At 51.1% G+C, this 24,097-nt stretch overlaps 1 pseudogene; it reads right to left on the bottom strand.

Moving 5' to 3' along the window:
* Positions 1-1,560: 1,560 nt before the first annotated feature.
* Positions 1,561-15,808, bottom strand: LOC115397672 (uncharacterized; annotated as a pseudogene).
* Positions 15,809-24,097: the final 8,289 nt, after the last annotated feature.

Genomic DNA, 24,097 nt, shown 5'->3' with positions numbered 1-24,097 from the left:
TTCTCAACTATTTTGAAAGCTATTGATTTTACGTCCTGGCTGCGGCTGCAGGAGTGCTCCTTTTCTCTGATTCTTTTGATTTGAAACTAATTGCCAAAAATAGACATTTAAAGGAAGTCAACAAGAGTGGGGCACTTACAGAACATATGATCAGCTTAACCACGGGTTGCTGAGGTGTAATTGCACCTAATAAATGGCTGTGAAGTGCCGAGCTTCGAGTCCTGATCACCACTATTCTGCTTCTGCCCAGCAATACTCCTGATCAACAACATCCCGTCCACCGCTCACAAACCCTCTCACTGCTATTTGTCAGGTTTGCTTCAACCTTAGGAGGAATTTTGAAATGTAAGAGAATGCAGTGAGTGTGTATGTGGGAGGGTTTATCTATATGTGTGGAATCACATGATGAGGCATCCAGACGCCAAGGAATGGGTGTCCAGAACCGACCAGGAGGAAGAGACGTTTCATTTGGTTAAAAACATTCAGGAGTTCTACAGTGTAAGAGCAAATGAAGCGCAGAGAGACAGAACATTTTGATTTAAATGTGAATAAAGCCTCAAGATGGAAGAAATATCTGAAACAACTTCAAACATAATAGGATCAAATAAAAAGATGAAATGTGGAAAACAATTTTAAACATCAGAAAAATCCACGACCTCAATCATGAAAATGCAGAAACAAGTGTTTCAGCTCCTCACCGATGGAAAGTCCAAATAAAAACTAAAACCAAGTCAAACTGTGGCAATAAAAATATGAGGACAAAATATCAAAAATAATCTAAAAACACTGGAAATGGCAGAGAATGAAAACAACATTAAAATGAAATGAAAGCATCAAACATGTAGAGTAAAGGCGGTAATGTCGTCCTGCTGGCCGGTTTTCAGTTCACTGAATGCAAATCTGTCGAAAACAAAGAGCTGAAATATGAATTACTTTGAAAGATTATGAAAAAGAGAAATATAACTAATGACCATCCGCTGTTCCACAGAAGTCTTGAACCAAATCCGTCTACAGCTGAAGTTCAGAGAAAACACTGCAGCTGCATGTGAAGAAAGCCGGGTCCCAACACGGGGTTCCTGAACGCACCATGAGAGGCGTCCTCCACTCGAAGCCGGCACTCTGCCGTCCTTCCTGCTTCCTCCACAGGGGGGACGAACACACATCTCCCCGGTCTCCTTCCAGGGACACGAGCCAGCCCAGAACCCTGACAGCAGGTCAGTCAGTCACTGCCTCAGGGTTCAGGGTTCAGGGTTCAGGGTTCAGGGTTCACTGGCTGGTCTGGTCTGTAGACACCCTTGCGAAGGGACTGGACCAGGACGGATCGAGCTCCTGTGAAGCTCGGCTGATGGACTTCCTCCAAGGTGAGGCCCGGAATGCTGCACGCTCTGCCAGCCCCCCCAGGAGCAGCGGTCCTCCTCCACCTCGGTGTCCGTCGCCCTCCTCCATCCCCAGGTCCTCCTGGACCCCCTCCTCCTGGACCGCCGCCTCCCCCCTCCTCCAGGCCTGGGGGCTCACCAGACCACTTCAGAGAGCAGCAGGACATCTGGAGGAAGGGGGGCTTCAGGACGACTTCAGGAATCTCAGGACGGTTTCCAGGTCTGTCTTCACCTGCTGACCCCCTGAGGCCTGTCTGCTGTGGGACACAGTGGGACGTCGTCCCTGTCTCACCAACCAGTCTCTCCTTTAGCGGTAGATAACGCTGGTCCTGGTTGGTGGACCCAGATGGACCTTGGCCTCCTGGGCGATCCCCCCCACGTCCACATCGTCAGCGCCTCTTCCTCAGCAGAAGGGACATGCTGGCAGATCATGTGGTCCATGCTCACGTCCGGAGTCCTTCCTCAAGTATTTATTTAGAATCAAAACAAAACCAGCAATTTGTTGAAACTTTAGTGATGAGAAACTCCTCAGATCTGTTCAGGGCAGGCGAAAACACTCCTGTTTTGAGCAGGATCAGAGGGTGATCGTCATGCCAAGCATCCGTCAGACGGCGAGGTCTCGTCAGGACTCTAGAACCAGCACTCAGAACCCATGCAGGCATCTCCCTGCTGACTTACATCTCTCGTCTGAAACATTCCTGTCAGCAGAGTCTCTCCTTCCAGCGGACGACAAAATGCTCCATATTTCCCTCCTAAAACATGCACAGTGCCGTCTGTCCCCCATGAGCCTCGGCGATTACGAGCCTACCTTCAAGACCGGAGTCTGAGAAATAAGCCGAAATTAGCTGAAGTGCTCTTAATTTTGCAATTACCACACCAGTGTATGAATGAGAAGAGATAATTGCAGTTTCCCCGTGACATTCATCACTTAGCGGCCGGATTGAAGATGTCATGTTTGTCACATAATTATCTATTCCAGCCTGACTGTCTGGGATAATTAATAATTACCCTTCATGTCTTACTGTATACACTGGAATCTGCCTGGGGGGGTGGGGGGGCGGGAGGTGTAAAGCTCTACACACCTCGCTGCTCGGCCCCCCTTTCTTTTCCAGGAGAATTACTCGGACTAGCACTTTCTGTCTTTTTTCGCTGTGCTGCTGTCAATTTTCTCCAAATTGCGGTAATGGCTGGAGAGATCTGGTCACATCGTGCACACACACAGGCTCTTGCTCCGAGTGACATGGGGCAAATACACCCCCGGCGTGCTCCCTCACCCCGACGCCTCGCCTCCCTCCTCAGGGGGGTGAAGACAGACCGATTCCTGCATCCGTCCTGGTGAAACACCGGTTTAACAGCCAGTCCCGCTTCAGGCTTTCACTGAGATGTTACTGTGTGGTCAGAGGAACGTCTGCTTTTGTTTTTCATTGTGCCACCAACACAAGACTCTGCTGAAAGAAGCATCCAGGGTGTGACTGCTACAGAGATGGGTTTCCATGTTCTCCCTCTGCATTTTAGCATTCCTCTGTTTCTCTGGACCATGGACAAGATTAAACACTTCACCTCTCTGAGCTGCTCGTTCCTGCTGCCGGGTATCCATCCAGATTATAACAACATTCACATTTAAAATCACCACTTTTCAACTCGTCTCCAATAATTCTTTGGTCCCTGTGGAGACTGGACATCAGTCCCAGGAATGATATGAGCTCTGACAGTGTTCCACAGTATTTCAAACCTGAGTCATATTTCAGCTGTGGTCAGACATCAGTGTTCAGCATTAAAGAGGGCTGAAAGACGTGAAACTGCAGAAAAATCACAGTCATTCCAGACAAAGACGTGTTTCAGTGGCCACGTCTCCATGGCCCCGTATAACGGGACTGTAGATGAAGCAGATTGTGAAGGTTCATATAAACACTGAGAGGATCCGCTTCACTCGGAGAGGATTGTGTTTCTGATCTGATTGCTCGAGGTCGTCTCTACAATGGACATTTTCAAATGTTTGATTTTGTTTTGCTGTTATAATTTTGTTTTTTTTACTTGGTCTGAGGAAATATTCTAATATTTTGAGATAGGATTTTGAGTTTTCTTAAGCTGTAAGCCATAATCAGCAATATTAAAATAATAAAAGGCTTGAAATATCTCAGTTGATTTGTAATGAATCCAGAATGTATGACATTTTTGTTTTTTTAATTGCATTTCAGAAAATAAAGAACTTTATCACAATATTCTAATTTTCTGAGACAGTCCTGTAATGTGCTGAGGTTCAAGTCTCCAGAGCTCTGGCCAGGTGGTTTTTCGCTGTCGGCGTGCTCCCACCTCGTCCAGGCACCTTGCTGGTACATAGCCACCATCTTGACCCACTGATCCTCCTCCACCTCTGCTCTGATCTCATCCTGAACCATGTGACGTTTCTCCCTTCCTCTGGCTTTGTCATAGCAGGGCTTGGAAAAGCTGCCAGGTCCCGCCCGGCCCCCTGCCGTGTTGCCCACCAAGGTGTTATGCTGCAGCCGTGCCTCTGCTTTGTCAACGGCTTCCTGTGCCTTCCACTTCCTCCCAGTTTTCACCAGGATTCCTGCTGTGGCGACTTTTTGTGGGCAGAGTCCCGATACATCATCACCTCCCTGGCACGTCTGACCATAAAGTCCTCCGACAGGCCGCAGATTGGGAGCTGCAGCGTGGTGGAATAGCCATACAGAGCGATGCTGCTGAGGGATCGGGGGAGCTCAAGCCACCTGCGGAGAAACTGACTGATGGTCTGTTCCAGTGACTGCACCGTGGACAAAGGCACCTCATAGACACGCAGGGGCCAAAGGAGTCTTGGCAGGACTCCGTGGTGGTAGATCCAGGTTTTAAATTTCTCTGGTAGCCCTGACTTGTCTATTGCTGTGAGCCATGATGTCAGATCAGCCTTGGTTTTCTGGAGTGCATCTGAGTCCCTCAAGGAGATGTTGAAGACCTTGCCCAGGCTCTTGACAGGTTTTTCCGTCACCGTTGGGATTGGTGTCCCTCCTATGGCAAAGCGGAACTGGTCGGCCACCCTGCCTTTCTTCAGGACCAGAGACCTGGACTTGGTGGGCTTGAAACTCATCCTCGCTTAAGAGATGAGCCACTCTAGCCCTTGCAGTAGCCATCTGCAGCCGGGAACAGAGGTTGCCGTCACTGTGAGATCGTCCATTAACACTCTTATGGGGGGCTGCCGAGTGCCAGATCTCGACAAGGGGCCTCTACACTCCACCTCAGCTGACTTCACGATCATGTTCATGGCCAGGGAGAAGAGTGGCGCTCAGATTGTGCAGCCTGTTATAATGCCCCTCTCCAGGCGTTGCCAGGTTGATGATCCCGATGTTACCCTCAGCTGGAAGTTGTTATAGTAGTCCAAGATGAGGTTGGTGGTGGTCTTTGGCACGTGGTGTCTTGTCAGTGCAGTTTCAGCGAGCTTGTGGGGGATGGATCCATAGGCGCTGGTAAGATCCAGCCAGAGTGTTGCCAAATCCCCTCTGCTTTCCCTTGCCTCCCGGATCAGCTGTGATACCACACCTGTGTTCTCTAGGCATCCTGGAACACCCGAGACTCCCCCCCTTCTGCACTGAGGTGTCTATGTAGCCATTCTTCAAGAGGAAGTCTGTAAGCCTTTGGGACACTATCTTGAAGAAGATCTTCCCTTCTACACATAGCAGCGAGATGATGCGGAACTGCTCGATGTTACTTGCCTCCTCTTCTTTTGGAATCCAGACTCCCTCTGCAGACCTCCACTGACTGGCGACCCTTCCCCTGCGCCAGATCACCTTGATGATCTTCCAGAGTTGCACAAGGAGTTTGGGGCACTGCTTGTAGACTCTGTATGGGACTCCTCTGGGACCTGGGGAGGAGCTAGATCTTGCAGCCATCACTACTTCTTTGACCTCTTGCAGCGTAGGCTCTGCGGTGTTAAACTTCACTCCAGGGTCTGGCGGCTTTACCAGAACCTCGCATGAGCCAAGTTCTTGCTCCCTTGTTGGATCGCTGAAGGTGATGTTGAGATGGTGGTTGATCTCCTCTACAGGACACGGCAGGTTGCCGCTCTTCTTCTGTCCAAACAGTCGCTTGGTGAAGCTGAACGGGTTGGTAATGAATGCCTTGCTTCTTGGCCCTCTCCTTCCCCTTCCTTCTGTGCCATTCAGCTCTCCTGAGAGTGATGAGCTTTGACCTCAAGGTCTGCCTAAGCTCTGACAGGGCACCTCTCTCCTCCTCTTTCGCTGCCCTGAACTGACATTTCAAGGTCTTCAGCTCCTGCTTCAGCTGACAGATCCTGAGCTCCCGCCGGTTAGGTCTCACTACTTGGCTACTCACAGGTCTTCCTGTCACCCCAAACCGTTCTGCACCACTGGTTGTTATTAGGGATGTTTGATACCACTTTTTTTTTAGACCGATACCAAGTACAAGTACTTCATCTTCAGTACTCACCGATACCGATACTCATACCGATACTTTTGATACATAAAATTTAAAATAATGCAATGAAAGATCATTTTTGAAAAATGACTTTCATTTCTAAAAAAAATAAAAGGCAGCACAGCCGCGATGTTTAAGTCCAAAATAATCGTCTGAAAAATAAAACAAACAACTCTTTGAGTTTTACACTCTTTCAAATGAAATTAAGTGCAAGATAAAACAATTTCTCGGAGTTTAAAGTTATTTTTAAATGAACTGAAGTACAAGATGTAAACAACTCTAAATTATACACTTTTTATAATGAACTTATTTCAACATTTTTTAAATGAACTAAAGTGCAAGATAAAACAGATTTCTCTGAGTTTTACACTTTACATGAACTAAAGTTTTTAATGTACTCATTTTAATGATTTTTTTATGAATTGAAGTCAAAGATGGAACACCCCCTGAGTTTTAAGAGTTGCTCTAAGAGTTGCTGGTGTTATTTGTGCTGCTCTCAGATCAGTGCTCTTCAGTTTCTCGGTCTTCTGTAGAGTTTGGTTGAGTTGGCTGCAGAAGTTGTTTTTTTTCCAGCACAACAGCATCAGACTCTCGTCCACAGGCTTCACTCTGAGGTGTTTCAACAAATTACTAGTGGTAAATGAACAACATCGTGCACCTCCTCTAGCAACTTTATCATTGCAGAGTTAGCATTCTGCAAAGCTCGGCTCGTTTTCACTGATATAAAAGAGTTTCCACACCGGCGGTTCTGGTGAGACGAGCAGCCGTTCTGGATTCATCCTGTTGTCTCTGCTCTGGATGAGACTCATGGAGATTCAACCCGCTGCAGTGAAGCTCAGCTCCTGTCAGCGCCCCCTCCTGGAGAGGAGCTTCTTCCTCTTTCATGTTTAATGGCAGCTTGCGTCCCATTCGGTTGCACTACCGCCACCTGCTGGAGAGGAGGGCTTACTGCACCTAGGATTTTCTTGCCTTGAGTATCGGCAGCTGGTGTCGGTAGCCTTCATGAGTACTCAGTACTTTGAAATAAGGCCAGTATCGGCCCGATACCGATACCTGGTACTGGTACTCGCACATCCCTAGTTGTTATGAGGGTGCACATGGCCTGGAGATCGTGGTCCACGTCGCCCTTCACTGCTGAACCATGATCCTGTCAATGTGCGTGTCCAGCTGAAGCCACTCCTTGTTGCTGGCGGCAGGCCACTTAACCCGACGTTGTTCTGATGTTCCAGCTTGCGGGAGGACTGGTGCAGCTCGGAGGTTCCGGGCCCGGCTCCTCCTCCGTCTGACCAGAGGCTGTAGCGAGCACCTCGACGAAAGTTTCAACATCTGGTGGTCACAAGTTAACCTGGCCACCAGTTAATTTGAAACACCGGCAGGCGGAGCGGGGCTCCAGTGCTCTCCACCAGGACGAGGGCCGGGCTGGGCCGGGCCGGGGGAGGAGCTCTCTGAGCAGTGTCTCATGGAGACGATGGAACATTATTGATCAGAGATTCGCTGATAGAAACACTCTGAGGACTGCTGCTGCAGAGAGAAAGACCGGAAAGTTCTGGAAACACACCATGTGAACAGTGAAGCCTCGGGCCAGCTGAGAGCAACACTGGGAGGAATCAGGCTCTGGGGCTTTGCTCTGTTTCTAACATCACATAGAAAACCAAGACGTGTTGATGTTCAAGCCTCACACTGCTGATAACTGCCTACAAACAATCAGCTGTAGTATCAGTCATTTTCACATTTAATCACTTCGTTTTTAATTTTCATGTGTTCTGATTGTTTTGATGTATCTAAATTAACTTTATGCAGGTTTCAGGTTTTATTCTAACATCTCCATGTTTATTCCTCCTCTGAACAGAACTCCCAAAATACTGAGGAAATCTGACCTGTTGGTTTCTGGAGCATGTTTGACTTTGAGAGAGACACACACACACACACACACACACACCACACACACACACACACACACACACACGCACACACACACACACACACACACACACACAGGTGAACCTTCCTCCTCCAGCTCACCACATTCTGAACTCAGATCGTGTCTTAAAGCTGCTGTAGGCAGGATTTTGCTAGTCAATGCTAATTTTTCTGTGTTTTCTTTGGACTAAATGTTAGAGTATCCATTGATAATCCTTTAGGAGTGTAGCATCACTGCTCTACCGCGAGGGCGCAGCGTTTCCATCTGTCTCTGTTCTGAGCTGAACAGGAATCTCAACAGCTCCAGGTATCTTTGACCAATCAGAAGAGCCCCTGAGGCTCTAACCGTGATTGGTCGAGGGGCGTTCGTCGCACGTTCTTGTGGGAGGGGCTTAACTTGCATAAGGGCGTGATGTCAGAGAAAACAGGACAGGATTGGCTGTGCTGGGTTTCAAATCGCCATCTTAGATGGGTCACAGAGATGCAGAATCCTGCCTACAGCACCTCTAACCCCACTCCTGAGAACTTCCATTTTCAATACAACATTTAACGTTTGTGACTGTTTCTGTCAGTAAAATATTTGCTGAATTTTACTGAAATAATATCAACAGAACTTCAGTTTGATCAAGTGAAAATGACTGCTTACTTTCACCAATTGGACACCAAGCGTTTAATGACATTTCCCTGGATCATGGGAAGTCACGGTAGTTAGAATTCACAAGTAAATTTAGTTGGTACAAATTGTTACAAGGCTAAAAAAAAATGTATTTTTTTAGTGAGCTAAAGACAAACCTTAATTGTAGGAAACAGACATGAAACCAAATGAAAGCATCAGTCAGTCTAAAACCTCACCCAGAAAATCCACATGTAGACTGATCATCTTAAGTAAATGAATATATGAAATATATTGAATTTGGAAATGAAATGAAAAATAAGATTAACATGAGTAAGAAAATAACTCCGTAAACTGAAAATGGTACACCGTATATATAATACCGTTTTTAGTGAGGATAAAATACAGTGTCCTCGTCCATTAGCGTGATTGATGGACGCATTGTTTCATCTTTCGTGCTGGTGTTTAAATGGCGTGGGCCTCCAGCAGCTCCATGCTGATGCTGTCAGAGCCGCCGTCCCTCTTCCTCAGGATTCACTCTCCTTTTGTGGGATTTCCACTCGGCGCTTTGTGGCCTTATGTTTGTGTTCTCCGCTCTGGATGTGTTAAAAAGACCATAATGGATATATAGCGGCCTAATGGCGGCCGAGTCCCGGGGATCGCTTTTGTTTGTAATGCAACTATTAATTAGCATTTCCCATATTACTGACTGTTTGGAAAAAGCTCCTGCCAAACTTATTATGCGTCGCCCCAGCATTAGTATTATAATAATTCCCTGATGAGGCAATATTGTAGCTTTTAATAGTCAGTGTTTACACCACATTTGTTGCCAGTAGACAAAAAGTAGAAACCGCTGATAATGATTGGTTCTGGCGACAGCAAATGCTTTTATGTAAATGTCTGTCCCTAAAATGTGACCTGGAAACAAAGGCAACTTAGTGGTGAGTGTGCAGCTAAATGCATTAGTGGATCAATTAAACACTAGTCTTCCTCGGCATGGGTTGCCATAGCAACTGACCTGCAAATGCAGCGGGAAAGCGGTGGAAACGGAGAGTGCACGCAGAAATCACTCATGTTACACACTTTCTGTTTACCGTCAAGACAAATGTTTCTGCTGGTGTGAGGTTTACCAGAGCGGCTCCTGATGGAGTCCATGCATTCAGCACTGTTCTGCATTTAACCTCCATGTTTTGAACAACAGGACAGTTTTGTTGCATTTAAAGATGTCAATGACCAGGATCACACACCCATAACTCACCAACAGCTAATTCCTCCTGAGTTTTCTGTTTTAAAACTCCACACAGTCCTGTAATCCTTCCTGGGAACATTAGAATATGAAAGAAGTGAGTTTTGCAGCAGCTGTCTGTCACCACCCGAAGCAGGCCCTCGCTCCGCACGGCGCCGGACTTCTGATGCTTTCCACACTCAGAAATAATCCTAACGATTACTGAGCTCCTCAGGTGAAGGAGAGCACGACAGGCTTCTCTGTAGAGGTCTGCAGCAATGCAGGACCCAGGGAAGCAGGCCTGCTGAGTAAAGCCTGCCTTGCTCCAGGGTCACAGGGAGCTTTGTGTGTGGTCATCCCCTGCAGACACCAGTATTCTAAAGAGGGTTTGGTTCATTAGGCTCAAGAATACAGAGCGTTCCAGATTATTAAGGCGGTTCGGTCCTAAACCCTGAATGAGGTGTTCTTCAGTTGACCTGGTGACTCAGGGATCTGCAGGTGGTGGAAATCAGACTCAGACTCCTGTGGTGGTGAGGCGGTCAGGTCAGCCCAGTCTGAGGATGCCCCACATCGTTCAGCAGATCGCTCGCCTCAAGCAAGACGGAAAGACAGACGGTGAAAACCTGAGATGTTTGACGAGACCCTGATCGGAAATCCTGCCACACAACACCTGACGCAGAGTCCACTGAAGCCAGCTGGGAACTGCCTCTGTCCACAAAACCTCAACAGCAGAGGCGGGGAGCCTCCTGGAGCCGTCCTCAGGGTGTGACGCTGGGACAGACCCGGTCCTCAGCAGGTCCACCTGGTTCACTTCTCGCACCGCCACCACGGTTTGTGTTCACAGCTTTTCCTCAGGTAGCTGGAGCAGAAAACAGTCTCAGGCTCTTGGCTCCGGTGGAGAAGAGTGGAGAGAAGCCAGAGACAATCCCAGCGCCTCATCTTCAGCAGAAACAAGGTGCAGCGCCCGAGAACCCAGAGAACCCCACGTTCTGCCACGGTCCTGGAGCTGCTTCAGACCTGAGGAGGCGGCAGAAAATCCCCCGACAGGGACGGGAACCTGCTGAGGAGAAGGACCCAAGACCAGCCTGGACCACATCCTCAAGGCTGTGGGGTTGACTGGGTCCTGGCCCCTTAAAGTCTTGGTCTTGGAACGCCCTGGTCCTGGTCTTGAGCTAACTCTTCATTGTGATATTGTGTCCATCAACACGGCCAGACTGAGTAAAGGTCCTGCGGGCACTGTGGAGGCAGCCAAAAGCAAACTTGCAAAATGTTTAAATAAAAGCCGTGTCTTCTTAACGCTCATGTCACCAGTTCACCCTGCCGAGTTCCTGAGTTCATGAAACCATGTTAAAGTAAGTTTATCTCATTCAAATGACAAGATTTAAAACACTTTCATGAGCCGGCTTTAACGTCTTCTTCCGGTCAGATGTCAGCGAGCTTTAAGTCATTTTAATAACCGGTTGGACTGCAGGACAGTGAGGAAACCAGATTTCAAACGCATCCAGAGACTTTCATTTTTCTTCTCTAGAAGCCACATCTGTCATTAAATGGGTCGAGAAAAGGAAAAAGGGTTTTTGTTTGGCATATTATCTTTAGAATGCATGTCTTCACAATAAAATCTTTTGGCCGGTTTATTTTCTTATTTCCAGTCTGGAATGGTGCGGCAGCCTGAGAGCTGGAGACGTTTGATGCTTGTAGGAGAATATGTAGGCTTTTCTTCAGATGTGGGAGACGAGTCTGTTAAGCCCTGTCAGAAGGTTGCAGGTTCCATTTCCACATGTCTGAAGTGTCCTCGAGCCCCACACTGCCCCCGGTGGATGGACCCAGCTCCTGCCTGCAGTGTGAATGGGTGAACATCCCCAAGCAGAAGGCTTTTGTACAGACGACGGAGATTTTATTTGATCTGATGGGACTCAAAGTTGGTCAAATCGTTTCTTCATGAGTGAAAACATGGGAGGTCTTTAAAATCAGTCCTTCCTCAGTGGAACAGCTTCAGTGGGCGGGGCTAGATGCCACACTTCCTGGTTCCAGAGCCAATCACGTGTGAGTTTCTGACTGCGCCTTCCATCAGTGTGACAGCAGGGAGTCTGGACCTGGACCGCCCTTCCTTCTCGCCGGTTTGTTTGACCAGTTGGTGTTTTGGGAGTTTTCTGCCTGCTTTGACATGTCTTCATGCCCACAGAGCCTGATGGACATCTCTGCGTCTCACTGCCAGCCTGTGTGTGTATGGGACAAATCATATAACACAACACTGATTAAATGTATTAAAATCTTAAAACACATTTCACTGAAACGTTTTCACCAGTTTAAACTGTCAAAATGATGAAAATATGATGAAACTCTATAAAGCCATTTATACCTCAGATCAGAATAAAGAAGGAACTGAAGCAACATGAAACAATATTTAACGTTATTCTTATCCTACTCACCCTGGAATGAAGAAAGTGGTTAGTCCAGAAAAAACCCTCAGAGTTCACTCTCACTGACAGACAAACTTTAAAATGTTTGAGGAAATAACTCCATTCAAAAAGGCAGTTAAAGCGTTTGTATCTTCCTCAGTGAACTTCCTGTCCTCCACCAGCTGAGTGAAGTCTGCACAGTTTACCTGCTCCTTTCCATCACTCAGTGTCTGCAGCTGACCTCAGATCTGTAGCAGGTCCCAGTCAGACATGGAAATACGTCCAGAACAACTAAATACCTCAACAAGCTCTTCTTTGGATCAGGGGAGGAAACCTGAGTGGGCTCAGGGAGAACATGCAAACTTCGTTTGAGTAAATTCTGCTACTAAGGTCTGCTCATTTTTTAAGAAAACCCTTTGGAGTCAGCAGGAAGCAGCAGAATGGAGGTTCTCCTCTTCATGACCGGGCTTCTTACCTTATTTTATGTATTTTGAATCGGAAGGGGACGGAGGGTCGAGGGTCGAGGACGGAGGTTGTGTTTCCTCTCAGCTCTGCGTTGACAGTTTGTTCATTTTGCATTCAGCTCATTTTCTGGCACTGTGAAGCGTGACGCACTCCCTCTCTCCCAGACTCCAGCTGATGGTGTTCTCCTCCTCCGTCAGGCTCCAGCTGATGGTGTTCTCCTCCTCCGTCAGGCTCCAGCTGATGGTGTTCTCCTCCGTCAGACTCCAGCTGATGGTGTTCTCCTCCTCCGTCAGGCTCCAGCTGATGGTGTTCTCCTCCTCCGTCATGCTCCAGCTGATGGTGTTCTCCTCCTCCGTCATGCTCCAGCTGATGGTGTTCTCCTCCTCCGTCAGACTCCAGCTGATGGTGTTCTCCTCCGTCAGACTCCAGCTGATGGTGTTCTCCTCCTCCGTCAGGCTCCAGCTGATGGTGTTCTCCTCCTCCGTCATGCTCCAGCTGATGGTGTTCTCCTCCTCCGTCATGCTCCAGCTGATGGTGTTCTCCTCCTCCGTCAGACTCCAGCTGATGGTGTTCTCCTCCGTCAGACTCCAGCTGATGGTGTTCTCCTCCTCCGTCAGGCTCCAGCTGATGGTGTTCTCCTCCTCCGTCAGACTCCAGCTGATGGTGTTCTCCTCCTCCGTCAGACTCCAGCTGATGGTGTTCTCCTCCTCCGTCAGGCTCCAGCTGATGGTGTTCTCCTTCTCCGTCAGGCTCCAGCTGATGGTGTTCTCCTCCGTCAGACTCCAGCTGATGGTGTTCTCCTCCGTCAGACTCCAGCTGATGGTGTTCTCCTCCGTCAGGCTCCAGCTGATGGTGTTCTCCTCCTCCGTCAGACTCCAGCTGATGGTGTTCTCCTCCGTCAGACTCCAGCTGATGGTGTTCTCCTCCTCCGTCAGACTCCAGCTGATGGTGTTCTCCTCCGTCAGACTCCAGCTGTTGGTGTTCTCCTCCTCCGTCAGGCTCCAGCTGATGGTGTTCTCCTCCTCCGTCAGACTCCAGCTGATGGTGTTCTCCTCCTCCGTCAGGCTCCAGCTGATGGTGTTCTCCTCCTCCGTCAGGCTCCAGCTGATGGTGTTCTCCTCCTCCGTCAGGCTCCAGCTGATGGTGTTCTCCTCCTCCGTCAGACTCTCTTAAACCGTCACCGGGAAGCAGGGAGGTCCGGCAGGACGAGAGACGAGAGGACAGGTCCAGAGGGACCCACTGACATCTCCTCGGCGGTGGACGGTCTGGACTGTCTTCAGTCTGACTTACATTCAGAGCGCAGTCAGAGGTCAGAGGTCAGAGGTCAGAGTTTTCTGAGGAAACACGATCCTCCACAGGCTTCATGATGGACATCAGCCTGGGAGGACGTGATGCTGACAGATTCATGTGACTCACAACTTCTTGAAACATAGTTTGTGTTTGCACCAGGCAGGAGAAGCTGGCGGGAAGCGATGGCGTTCGTCGGTGTGGTGAAGGACCTGTGGTGGACTGGATCCGCACCACTTCACCCTCTGGACTGCTCCTCACTTTCCTGAGTTTCTCTTTCTAAATGGTGTTTCAGATGCATCCATGTTTCATCCTTTCCTCCACCAACCCCTCCAGCTCCGCCCGTCCCTCCTTCATGGGAACCTGGGTGTAGTGTAGATCCATCAGGCCCAGACCGGGACCGGCTCCTCCGTCTCACTCCTGAATGTGTGTAAAAGAGCCGGATCGGGACGCCGCTGCCGCCACTTATTAGGACCCCCACCCCCACCCCACCCCACCCCACCCCACCCCCACCACCTCCCTGCTTAAAATGCGCCAAAGGACCAAAGTATGCTAATTGCAGCGATAAGTTGCTGCAATTTGGTGTGTGAGGATGAGCTAATTTCCTGCAGCACGGCGCCCTTCAGATAATGCCGTGGCTGGAGTGTCTCATCTCAGCTGAAGCACAGGGGTCATTAAGTGTTGTTGTGGGGAGCTAACTGTGGGGTTGGACCTCAGCCTCCCTCACACCTGCCCCCCCCCCCCCCCCCCCCCCCCCCCCCCCCCCCCCCCGTCCTGCAGCCACTCGGCTGCTGTGTTGTGCAGCGATGTGCAATTTGTGGCAATTTTTATATATTCTGATTTTAACAAGACAAATGGGAGCTTATGTAAGAATGAAGCAAAAAAAAAAAAAATCCTAACTTTTCCATTAGGATGAGATTTTTCAAGATGCTGGCGCTGCCGGAGCACTCCGCTGCGTTACAGTGAAATAACAAAGGCAAACAACAAAGACATGTTGGTGCCACGAGTGCCATCAATTCATAAAGAGAATCTTTTTTCCTCGGAGAGGCAGTATTTATTGCACCTCCAGCCCGGGGAGTGGAGTGCACGGCGCTCTGCTAGAGGCCCAAATGGATTCTCAACTATGGACCCGAAACCTTTCAACCCACAACGCTGCTGAATAGCAGTTAGCGGTTGCCATGCCAACGCCATCTAGAGGGACATTTCAGCTGCATCAGACAGAAAGCTTGGCCAGATGTCTTCAACAATTTGCTCTGAAAAGATTCGCCATCCGCCACGCTCATTAGAGAGCAGCAATCAGAGAGCGGGAGCGGCGTGGCTTTTCTGCCTCCGCCGCTCCCTGCCGCCTTTTAGGGCAGGAAAAAACGAGCAGGGAGAAGATGGGGAACGAAAGCACGGTGGCCCTGCTTCTGCTGGATCTTTTCTACAGTACTGATGTCTTATTTCTGGCTGGTCCGGTTCGGCGTGCAGCTGCCGGAGAGGGAGGCATGTGGCCAACGCGGGCCCCGCCAGCAGCTTCCTGCATTATTGATGGCATACATCAACACCTGTGGTGTGGCGAGCAGCCTGCAGGAGCCGGGAGGCCGCCACGCCCCGAGTCCTGCAGCAGGCCGCTGCCGCTGCCACCGCCATGCCCCGAGTCCTGCAGCAGCCCGCCACCGCTGCCACCGCCATGCCCCGAGTCCTGCAGCAGCCCGCCGCCACTGCTGCCACCGCCGCTGCCACCGCCTGTAGGAGCCGGGGGGCCGCCACGCCCCGAGTCCTGCAGCAGCCCGCCACCGCTGCCACCGCCATGCCCCGAGTCCTGCAGCAGCCCGCCGCCACTGCTGCCACCGCCGCTGCCGCCGCCGCCGCCGCTGCCGCTGCCTGTAGGAGCCGGGAGGCCGCCACGCCCCGAGTCCTGCAGCAGGCCGCTGCCGCTGCCACCGCCATGCCCCGAGTCCTGCAGCAGCCCGCCACCGCTGCCACCCGCCATGCCCCGAGTCCTGCAGCAGCCCGCCGCCACTGCTGCCACCGCCGCTGCCACCGCCTGCAGGAGCCGGGGGGCCGCCACGCCCCGAGTCCTGCAGCAGCCCGCCACCGCTGCCACCGCCATGCCCCGAGTCCTGCAGCAGCCCGCCGCCACTGCTGCCACCGCCGCTGCCGCCGCCGCCGCCGCTGCCGCTGCCTGTAGGAGCCGGGAGGCCGCCACGCCCCGAGTCCTGCAGCAGGCCGCTGCCGCTGCCACCGCCATGCCCCGAGTCCTGCAGCAGCCCGCCACCGCTGCCACCGCCATGCCCCGAGTCCTGCAGCAGCCCGCCGCCACTGCTGCCACCGCCGCTGCCACCGCCTGTAGGAGCCGGGGGGCCGCCACGCCCCGAGTCCTGCAGCAGCCCGCCACCGCTGCCACCGCCATGCCCCGAGTCCTGCAGCAGGCCGCCACCGAGCCGCCGCCACTGCTGCCACCGCCGCTGCCGCTGCCTGTAGGAGCCGGGGGGCTGCCACACCCCGAGTCCTGCAGCAGCCCGCCACCGAGCCACTGCGGTCGCCACCTCATCTCTTCCCGCTGGAGCCTTCTCAGCCTCCATCACAAAGCTCATTTTTATTCGTAACATCTCATCTTACACGGCTAATGACATGAAACACAACTTAAAGTTACAGTTTAAAGTCCTAAGAACAATGTTTCACCTGACGCCTCCCAGCAGGAAGCAGCACACACCACTGTTTAACCTTTGACCCCCAGCATCTCAGTGCTTCGCCCTGTTAGTTACTTCCATTGGAAAGTAATATTTCTTTGAAGAGCAGGGTCAATAAATACTGGCAGCGTGTGCTGCAGAGGCCGACATGGCGGAGGACAGAAACTGAACCAACAAAACAAGAGTCGCATTTCTAAAACCAGCACGCACTCACCTGCAGACCTTTCCCTTGACTGGGGTGTCCTCAGTGGACTGGGGTGTCCTCAGTGGACTGGGGTGTCCTCAGTGGACTGGGGTGTCCTCAGAAGCAGTGGGAGACGAGGAGGAGACAGGTGTCCTGTAAGTGTCCTCTATAGAAAGTGTTTCACTGTGTTTAGATATCAGCTCAGGTTTTTGATTATTGGAGTGAATGCAGATCGTTGTGATCAGGATCTGACTGGAGAAGATCTCCAGGGGACATTTCTGCCTGTCTTCAGGGAACAACCTGATTTATTCTTCAGAGAACAACCTGATTTATTCTTCAGAGAACAACCTGGTTTATTCTTCAGAGACTAGCCTGGATTATTCTGCAGGTACTTTATGGAAATATATTGCAACATATACAAATAATTGTTGATTTCAGGATATTTTAATATACTGGAAAATACTCATTCCATTTCCTAGCTGCTTGTCTTTTCATGGTCAAGGGCGGCTGGATCCAGTAATAATAATGTCTCCAGACTTCCTGTCCCCAGACCTCTTGCCCAGACTTCCTGTCCCCTGACTTCCTGTTTCCAGAGTCCATGTCCCCTGACACTTCCTCCAGCTCTTCCTGGAGGATCTCGAGGCGTTCCCAGACAGAGTCTCTCCAGTTTTACCTGGGTCTTGCCCGGAGCCTCATGTCCAGACGTCCTCCCCGGAGAGGCGTCCCTCCCAGGGTCCTGCGCCTCCTCAGCTGCTCTGGATGTGGACGAGCAGCCGCTCTACTCCCAGCTCCTCCCAAAAGGAAACAGTGACATAAAAACTAAATAAGACAACAAGTAGAAAGTCGTGTCCAGAGGAGTCTTTAGAGACGTGAGAGCTCATGGAATGAAGAGAATCTGACCATATGTTTCTCTGGAACTGATTCCATTGGTGCAGCCACCCAGACGCCGAAGCAGCAGGTTTGGTTTCACAGCAGTGTCGGTATGTGAGAGATGTGGAGCCTCCATTCCTCTTCCACGGTCAGCACACAACACACAAGAACCGAAGGAAACCAAAGAAATGCCACGCAGGTCGGACGGAAGGACAGACGGAAGGCAGTCCTTCCCGGCTGACCTTTCACCAGAATGTTGAGAAGTCTGCAGTCTGAGCGGAGGGAGGCTGCATAGCAGAGCCTGAGACGATGTTCAGAGACGCATCAAGGCCAAGAAACAGAATGCATCCCTGTTAGTGACAAACAAAAACCAGATAAAAGAAGCACAACGCATGTGAGCTCCTGAAAGTGGGCACTGTTTCTAAAGCTGCTAATGGACCCATCAGCGCTGCTGCATCCCGCCACAGGCCTGCCTCCTCTTTTCACATGATTGGTGCATTAATAGCATAAAAAGATTTGCTCAAGTTCGTTCCAGATGCATTAGGAGAACGAAATCCTTAAAACAAAGCTTGAATTCAAATGAAACCTTGAAGTACAAACTTAATTAAGGAGTCCATACATGGACTGAGCGTGGCAGCAGTGATGGGAGGCAGCGTGTTGAGACCGGCTTCCTTCTTCCAGACCTCCCCCAAACTGTTGACTTTCCTCCACAGAGCTGTTTCCAGTCAGGCCTTTGTCTCAGCTCCCAGATAAGAGTCAGAAGAAACTGTCGGGCTGTGTGTTTATCAGCGCCGTGTTGTGCTCCGTGTGTTTGTCAGCACATCATTAAGGGGGCCGGCGGACGGCTAATTAGTTGTTTGTACAGCGAGCTGATTAGAGCTGGATCTGCATTGTATCGTACCATGGGATCCATGCGGAGACGCTGGGCTCCGGGCCGCAGCTTTGAAACTCATTTCCTCCTCTTGTCCTGGTCCCAGAGAGCAGGACTGAAGAAAGCTGTGAGCCAGAGACGGATCAGCAGCAAGAGGCAGCGCTTCGTTTCAGCTCCGACTCTCTGGGCTTCATCAGGGCGGCTGGCAGCTGGAATCACATCAAAGGCTTTGGGTTGAGATTATGAAAGAAACAGGAGCGTTAATAGAAGCTAGCCTTAAACATGTAATATGTAAAGGCAGTGAGGGATGTATTTTTTACTCACAAAGTACCACAGTTTAAAGAAAAGTGCAAAACCTTTGTTTTCCCAAGAACAGCGACACCAGCTCCGGCCAGATCGAGCTTGATGGGCGATCTACATGGAACAGCAGCGAATCCTTCACACGGCAGCACTTCAAGGGTTTCTGCTTAACCTCAACTTTCTCGAAGCAAGCTCCCTCCACTCCACAGAGCGGAGGGAGCCTCGTCCAGCAGATCGTCCCACAATCAATATGAATTTAATGTTCAAACGTTCAGGAGACGGTCTGACAGCTGACACGTTCAGAGTTCAGCTCGTCCTGAAACAGCAGTCTAACGCTTGATTCTGCAGCGCAGACTTCAGGTTTTACATACATTCAGGACAACATGGCTGAGACCTCGGCGCCGATGTGGACGAGGCTGGTATGGAAGCCGTCACACTGCAGCGTCAGTGCGTGGCTGCACGCTCCGTGTTTTATTGATCAGTTCCCCTCCGAAGCTCGACTCCGCCGCCGTTTATGAGCCGGGGAGGCCGACTGACACTTACGGCGCCCCGGAGACGGCGGCTCAGAGCCAAGCTGGCCTCAGTGAAAGTGATGAGATTTTATTACACCTCCCAAACTTTAAATAAATCCAGAGCGCCGTAAAAGCTGGAGGCAGCGGCGAGTCAGTCAGATGCCGTCTTAATCCGCCTGTGAGTGTGACGGACTGCCCTCTTCACCGCCTCTCCTCAGCCCAGCTCCTCTGCTGCTGATCCAGGCTGGGTCCAGGGGGCTGGGGGGGCCGGACCCCACCCTGACGGGACTCCAGTCCTTCACAGTCCTGACCCAGCCTCCTCCTGATGCTCAGGCAGCAGCACAGCCTGCAGATAAAGGATTCAGATACAGCTGTGAAGAAAGGCTTCTGCATTCGAATCCCTCTGAGACGTTCAGGATGTTTGAACCGAGTGAAGAGCAGAAACTGGGAGCCCTGAAAGCTTTGCTCATCAACAGGGAAAGTTTCAAGTTTCAGAAGACTTGTCGGTTGGTTCAGTTGAAAAAGAGAACTTTTTTTCTGAAGGTCATAAAGCTTCTGATTGATAAAGTGACCATTAGATTGAAAACGTTCTCACATGGCCTCATCGGTTCTGTTTGAAACATGTCCCAGTTCAGTTCCAGTGCACGGCCGTCTCCAGCTGTTCTCTGGGGGTGCAGGGCGCTCGTGGTGGACGACGGTGGATCTGCCGGTGTCCCTGGTGGCCTCCTCACTCACAGACCTCCCTCTCAGCTGACCAGAAGAGTCCGAGCAGACAGCTTTCCCGGTGATGGATGGCTTTGTTTTCACTGGCGGCTGCAGCCTGCCAGCTCAATTGTTTCACTGCCATCAAGCAAACAGCGGATTGGACAAGTGAGCAGCACAATGGGAGTGTGAGGAGTGAGTGATCCCCGGGTGCTCTGCAGCCCGGGTCTCATCCCCAGTTAAACATTAAACCCACTAATGGCGGCCGGTGTCAGCCGGCTGCTGATGAGCTGTGATAACAGGCTGCATTAAACCCAGGAACAGCCTCCAGTCACTCGGCTCCCGGCAACGCCCGGCGCTCAGGTAGGTGACGGAGATGTAACGCAAACACCACCCACAGGCTTTATCTGCTCTCCATTCTTGTGTTCACAATGACGTGGAAGGTTATCCAAGTGAGAACCGGCTTCATCTGTTTGTCTCTTCCAGAGCGACTCAGTGTCCTCGCTGCAGACGGTCTGAACCGTCTCCCATCATCCCCCATGCTGTCTGCAGCCTGGAGACCAGCATGGCTGTCTGCTCAGAGTGACGCTGGAGCACCAGAAGACTCAGTCTGCATGTTCTCTCCTGGGCCTGTTCGCACTGGGACAGATCCGCCTGTCCCATAACTGAACACTGGATGAAGTTTGCTCTGAGCTCCGACCTCGACTGATCGGAACACACCGTGCGGTTCCAGCAGGTTGTTTTAGCGTGTCACTCCGGTCGAATGCTCCCATGTACTGATGCATGCTGTAACAATGTAAATAAAAAACTAAAACTTTGGTCCAATCTGGATGAGTTGTCCAGGAAAGAGCTCTACAGAGCCCTGGGCAGCGCGGCGCTGCTGCTGCTTCAGCTGGACTTCCTCCGCCCAAACAAAGGGCCTGACGGACACTTCCAGGTAATTTCCTCCGTCTGCAGCTTGTTGGATCAGATAAACAAGAACACATATCTGACCGTCTGTGCAGTCAACAGAGTCCGGGACAGACGAGGACGGACCACTAGTGAGTCGAACCGTCGGCACTGAGCTGACGTGTGCTGAGTGGACTGGAAAAGGGTTCATATATAATCAGGACCTCTCAGTTTTATCTCATGACACCAACACTGTGCTCAAAGACCGTTTGCTCTACAGCTTATTTGGTAATGTGATTCTTTCCTTTTTTATAAGTTTGGACATTATTTTATCTCGTTTGCGTTTGCATAGTTTAGCCTGATACGGCACGGAGCCAGTGAGTGAAGCAGAACATTTGGACATATGGTATTTTCTGTACTGGCACTGCCGCTGGAAGCAGCTGGACCTCGACGCATCTTCAGATAAATCTGAAAACCATCGTGTCGCTAGTGGATTCTGGCAGCGGACAGGAGGACGGTGCTGCTGTGGAACCACATGAGGAAGCCAGCAGCAAAAGATGCAAGAACAATCAAGTGAGGGAAGAAAAGTTTGCTGTCTGGGCAGATGTGAGAAGAATCCTACGAGCAGAACAGTCAGTCACATGAGCTTAAAGAGCATTTCTGCTCTGTGCTGTTGTCAGCAGCTCAGAGGAGTTTTACATGCAGAATTTCAGAGCTATGTTGAATCTAACAGTTAAAATAATAACTCATCTTCAGTGATTAGCAGTCCAGTCGCTTTAGAGGGATCCGGGTTCTCAGCACCGTTCCCTCCGGCATTAATCCCGGTCCACTCAGCCCTCAGCAGGCTGGCACAAACAGAAAAGGGAGCTGTTGATATTTTAAAGAATGAGCCTTATTGACCTTTGGGGACTGTTCCTGTCTCGCCTGGTGACGGTTTAAGGTGTTGAGGAGATTATCATTTTAAATTTCATTATTTTAGACGACATTTGTGGTAGTTGTGTTATCGGCAGTAGTCGTCATGACAACTCATCCTAACATCTATGGAAAAGCCCGAGTGACATTGTCATTGTCATGTAATGTCAGTGCCTGTCCTCTGTGTCTTTCAGAGCTTCTGTCCCGTCAGGAGCGTCTGGCCTCAGGCCGGTCTTCTGGACCCTCATCCCAGCTGCACGATGGTGGGATGAAACCAGCTTCTCCACCGAGCAGTGACTTCCACTTGACTGTTTCAACCGTAAAGCCCGGCACGCCATCATTCTGCAAGCGGTTGTATGGGAGGGGTCAGTTTTGGGTCTGCTCGGCACAATGCTGGCTTTGATGGTGAAACAGGAACACCGTCATTTTCATCTTTATAACTGTGGTTCAAAGTCAGCCCGAACATGTTCTATACATTTAGAACAATCCAACTTTCTCCTTAGGCGGGGCTTTAACATGTGTTTGCCCGCTGTCATAGAGCAATGCTGTCAAAAAACTGAAAAAAAAAAAACAAACAACTTTGATATTGACGATCTCAAGTCCTTTTTACAAAACACTGAAGGGAAAAACACATTTCATTTCACTAGAGGAGGAGAAGAATCAGATATGGGGCTTTATACATATGCTTCAATAAAAATTCCTCAGAGGCAGAAACTTTGTCTGGTTTTGTTAAATATCAGGCGTTACATTAGCTATCAGCAGCGTTTATTGGAGGCATTCTGAGCGCGATCACGTTTCTCCGAGGACGACGACGGTGAACTCCTGAGAGCAGCAGCGTCTAAACACATTCTGACACAAACTCCCAATCCAGAAAACACAGCTTCTACCTGACAACAACCTCTGCTGGACAGTCTCCCCAGCTTCCTCCATCGGTGCCTCCAGCAGCGCCGTGGCCGAGTCGTGGCCGAGTCCCTTCCGGTGTTGACGGGCCCGGGGCCCCAGACTGCCTCCATCTGTTGGAACCATCTCCACGTCTTTTCAGCCCGACTCTTTTTTTGTTGTTGTGTTTGTCGTCGTCGGGTTGAGGTCCGGTGGATCCGCGTTCTGACATCGACTCAGCCAGCTCCTGCAAAACTTCTTCATTTCGAGAGAAAAGAAAGCTGTGACTGCTTTATTCAGGTTCCTACAGCAGGCTGTGAAGCTGGTCTGCAGCAGGAGGGCTGCTGTGAAGCTGGTCTGCAGCAGGAGGGCTGCTGTGAAGCTGGTCTGCAGCAGGAGGGCTGCTGTGAAGCTGGTCTGCAGCAGGAGGGTTACTGTGAAGCTGGTCTGCAGCAGGAGGGCTGCTGTGAAGCTGGTCTGCAGCAGGAGGGCTGCTGTGAAGCTGGTCTGCAGCAGGAGGGCTGTCGTGAAGCTGCTCTGCAGCAGGAGGGCTGTCGTGAAGCTGGTCTGCAGCAGGAGGGCTGCCGTGAAGCTGGTCTGCAGAAGGAGGGCTGTCGTGAAGCTGGTCTGCAGAAGGAGGGCTGTTGTGAAGCTGGCCTGCAGCAGGAGGGCTGTCGCGAAGCTGGTCTGCAGCAGGAGGGCTGCTGTGAAGCTGGTCTGCAGCAGGAGGGCTGCTGTGAAGCTGCTCTGCAGCAGGAGGGTTACTGTGAAGCTGGTCTGCAGCAGAAGGGCTGCTGTGAAGCTGGTCTGCAGCAGGAGGGCTGCTGTGAAGCTGCTCTGCAGCAGGAGGGTTACTGTGAAGCTGGTCTGCAGCAGAAGGGCTGCTGTGAAGCTGGTCTGCAGCAGGCTGCCCTTTGTAGTTGTCGGTCCTTTGATGAGCCACAGAGCCGCTGATCAAAGTGCCTTTGAGCAGGTCACCTGGAGGCTCTTTTAGCGCAGCAGTTTGGTCTCGCTGCGCCACACAGAAACAGCGTCTCTGTCTGATGCCCCTCCCCCACCGGCCACAAGCCCTGAAACCCGCTGACACCCGGATGCTCCCGGCAGCGGGAAAGGGTTTTAACGACTTGGGTTTTAATCGGCTCGCCTCCGATCCGCTCCAGCGTGGAAGGCAGACCCGGGGCGCCGTGGTGATTTACGTGATCATGTCGCCATAGCGCGGCCACGTTAGCGTGCTCGTTGTTGTTTCTGGACACAGCGTGAGATTTCCTTCAAGATGACCCAGCATCGGCAAGACAGCGAGACCAGAGAGCTCCTCCTGGTCCGTGGCGAAGAGGAGAGTCGTCGACTCCGCTCCACTGTTTACCTCGCTGTGCGCTGTTGCGCTGATGATGTCATCAACGTGGGACAGCATCAGCGCGGGAAAACACGAGAAGGGTCCAACGCAGACCGCAGGCCCAAACACTACAACACACGCCCATGGCGAGTAACGGAAGTGAAGGAATCATGTCATCGTCCCTCACCCTAACGTCACAGTGGGCGTGGTCTGCAGGGCCTGCGGTCTGCAGCTGGATCTTATTCGAAAACGCAGCCC

This window comes from Salarias fasciatus, chromosome 12 (genome assembly GCF_902148845.1).
Source record: "Salarias fasciatus chromosome 12, fSalaFa1.1, whole genome shotgun sequence".
Lineage (NCBI taxonomy): Eukaryota > Metazoa > Chordata > Actinopteri > Blenniiformes > Blenniidae > Salarias > Salarias fasciatus.
The sequence above is the reverse complement of the archived record's forward strand: the minus strand, read 5'-3'. Positions and strand labels throughout refer to the sequence as shown.